Raw genomic sequence first — 3,357 nt, 5'->3', positions numbered from 1 at the left:
AGATGCGTAGGTTAGAGGTATTAGCGGGTAAATAAGTGGGGGTAGGGCCTGGGTGGGATTGTGGTCGGTGCAGACTCGATGGGCCGAATGGCCTCCTTCTGCACTGTAGGGTTTCTATGATTCTATGAAGATGTTGAGAGGTCTGGATAGGGTAGACTCTCAGAGGCTATTTCCAAGGGCTGAAATGGTTGCTACGAGAGGACACAGGTTTAAGGTGCTGGGGGGTAGGTACAGAGGAGATGTCAGGGGTAAGTTTTTCACTCAGAGGGTGGTGGGTGAGTGGAATCGGCTGACGTCGGTGGTGGTGGAGGCAAACTCGTTGGGGTCTTTTAAGAGACTTCTGGATGAGTACATGGGATTTAATGGGATTGAGGGCTATAGATAGGCCTAGAGGTAGGGATGTGATCGGCGCAACTTGTGGGCCGAAGGGCCTGTTTGTGCTGTGGCTTTCTATGTTCTATGTTCTAACAGCAGCATGAGACAAGGAGGCGATGGGGTAAAGCTCGCTCAGAATCAGGGCTACAGCACGGGGTTAGATACAGAGTAAAGCTCCCTCTACACTGTCCCCCATCAAACACTCCCAGGACAGGTACAGCACGGGGTTAGATACAGAGTAAAGCTCCCTCTACACTGTCCCCCATCAAACACTCACAGGGCAGGTACAGCACGGGGTTAGATACAGAGTGAAGCTCCCTCTACACTGTCCCCCATCAAACACACCCAGGACAGGTACAGCACGGGGTTAGATACAGAGTAAAGCTCCCTCTACACTGTCCCCATCAAACACTCCCAGGACAGGTACAGCACGGGGTTAGATACAGAGTAAAGCTCCCTCTAAACTGTCCCCATCAAACACTCACAGGGCAGGTACAGCACGGGGTTAGATACAGAGTAAAGCTCCCTCTAAACTGTCCCCCATCAAACACTCACAGGGCAGGTACAGCACGGGGTTAGATACAGAGTAAAGCTCCCTCTACACTGTCCCCATCAAACACTCCCAGGACAGGTACAGCACGGGGTTAGATACAGAGTAAAGCTCCCTCTACACTGTCCCCCATCAAACACTCCCAGGACAGGTACAGCACGGGGTTAGATACAGAGTAAAGCTCCCTCTACACTGTCCCCATCAAACACTCCCAGGACAGGTACAGCACGGGGTTAGATACAGAGTAAAGCTCCCTCTACACTGTCCCCCCATCAAATACTCACAGGACAGGTACAGCACGGGGTTAGATACAGAGTAAAACTCCCTCCGCATTGTCCCCAATCAAACACTCCCAGGATAGGTACAGCACGGGGTTAGATACAGAGTGAAGCTCCCTCTACACTGTCCCCATCAAACACTCCCAGGACAGATACAGCACGGGGTTAGATACAGAGTAAATCTCCCTCGACACTGTCCCCATCAAACACTCCCAGGACAGGTACAGCACGGGGTTAGATACAGAGTAAAGCTCCCTCTACACTGTCCCCCATCAAACACTCCCAGGACAGGTACAGCACGGGGTTAGATACAGAGTAAAGCTCCCTCTACACTTTCCCCCATCAAACACTCCCAGGACGGGTACAGCACGGGGTTAGATACAGAGTAAAGCTCCCTCTACACTGTCCCCATCAAACACTCCCAGGACAGGTACAGCACGGGGTTAGATACAGAGTAAAGCTCCCTCTACACTGTCCCCCATCAAACACTCTCAGGACAGGTACAGCACGGGGTTAGATACAGAGTAAAGCTCCCTCTACACTGTCCCCATCAAACACTCCCAGGACAGGTACAGCACGGGGTTAGATACAGAGTAAAGCTCCCTCTACACTGTCCCCATCAAACACTCCCAGGACAGGTACAGCACGGGGTTAGATACAGAGTAAAGCTCCCTCTACACTGTCCCCATCAAACACTCCCAGGACAGGTACAGCACGGGGTTAGATACAGAGTAAAGCTCCCTCTACACTGTCCCCATCAAACACTCCCAGGACAGGTACAGCACGGGGTTAGATACAGAGTAAAGCTCCCTCTGCACTGTCCCCCATCAAACACTCCCAGGACAGGTACAGCACGGGGTTAGATACAGAGTAAAGCTCCCTCTGCACTGTCCCCATCAAACACTCCCAGGACAGGTACAGCATGGGGTTCGATACAGAGTAAAGCTCCCCCTACACTGTCCCCCCATCAAAGACTCCCAGGACAGGTACAGCACGGGGTTAGATACAGAGTAACGCTCCCTCTACACTGTCCCCATCAAACACTCCCAGGACAGGTACAGCACGGGGTTAGATACAGAGTAAAGCTCCCTCTACACTGTCCCCATCAAACACTCCCAGGACAGGTACAGCACTGGGTTAGATACAGAGTAAAGCTCCCTCTACACTGCCCCCCATCAAACACTCCCAGGACAGGTACATCATGTGTTAACAGGAACTATATCTCTGACACAGAACCCTAATCTTAACCCTGACTCCCAATTCTGGCCTCTGATCCTAAGAGTAACTCTAATGCTGACCCCTAACCCTAACCTTTATCACTGACCCCTGACCCCTAATCCCTAACACTGACCCCTAACCACTAACACTGACCTTTAACCCTGACACCTAACCCCTCACACTGACCCTCACCCTGTCCCCTAACCCCGAACACTGACCCCTAACACTGACCCCCTATCCACTAACACTGACCCCCAACCCTAATACTGACCCCTAACCATAACACTGATCTTTAACTTTGACCCCTAACCCCGAACATTGATCCCTAACCGTGATCCCTAACCATAACATTGAACCCTAACACTGACACCTAACCCCGAACCATAACACTGACCTTTAACCCGACCCCTAACCCTTACACTGACCTGTAACCCTGACCTCTAACCCCTAACCATGACCCCTAACCATGTACCCTTACCCTGACCCCTGACCATAACTCTGACCACTAACCCTGACCCCTAACACGGCTCCCAAAATTCCGCACTATAATTCCCCCTCAGTTTGATTTGTTTCTCATTCCAGATTCTGGCAAATCCCAGGATCCACTCGGGGCAGTCAGCCAATCAGATAACCAGGGAGCCACTCCTTGAGCCAACTGACCAATCGGATAATCGATAAGCCATGCAGAGACCCAACCGACCAATCAGATAACCAGGGAGCCACTCCTTGAGCCAACTGACCAATCGGATAATCGATAAGCCATGCAGAGAGCCAACCGACCAATCAGATAACCGGGGAGCCACACAGAGAGTCAACTGACCAATCAGATGACTAGGAAGTCACACAGAAAGCCAACTAACCAATCGGATCACCGGGAAGCCACAGAGCAAGTCAATCGACCAATTGGATAACTAGGGAGCCACGCAGAGAGCCAAC

Source organism: Mustelus asterias, unplaced genomic scaffold, assembly GCF_964213995.1.
Source record: "Mustelus asterias unplaced genomic scaffold, sMusAst1.hap1.1 HAP1_SCAFFOLD_3353, whole genome shotgun sequence".
Lineage (NCBI taxonomy): Eukaryota > Metazoa > Chordata > Chondrichthyes > Carcharhiniformes > Triakidae > Mustelus > Mustelus asterias.
Note: the sequence above shows the minus strand (reverse complement) of the source record.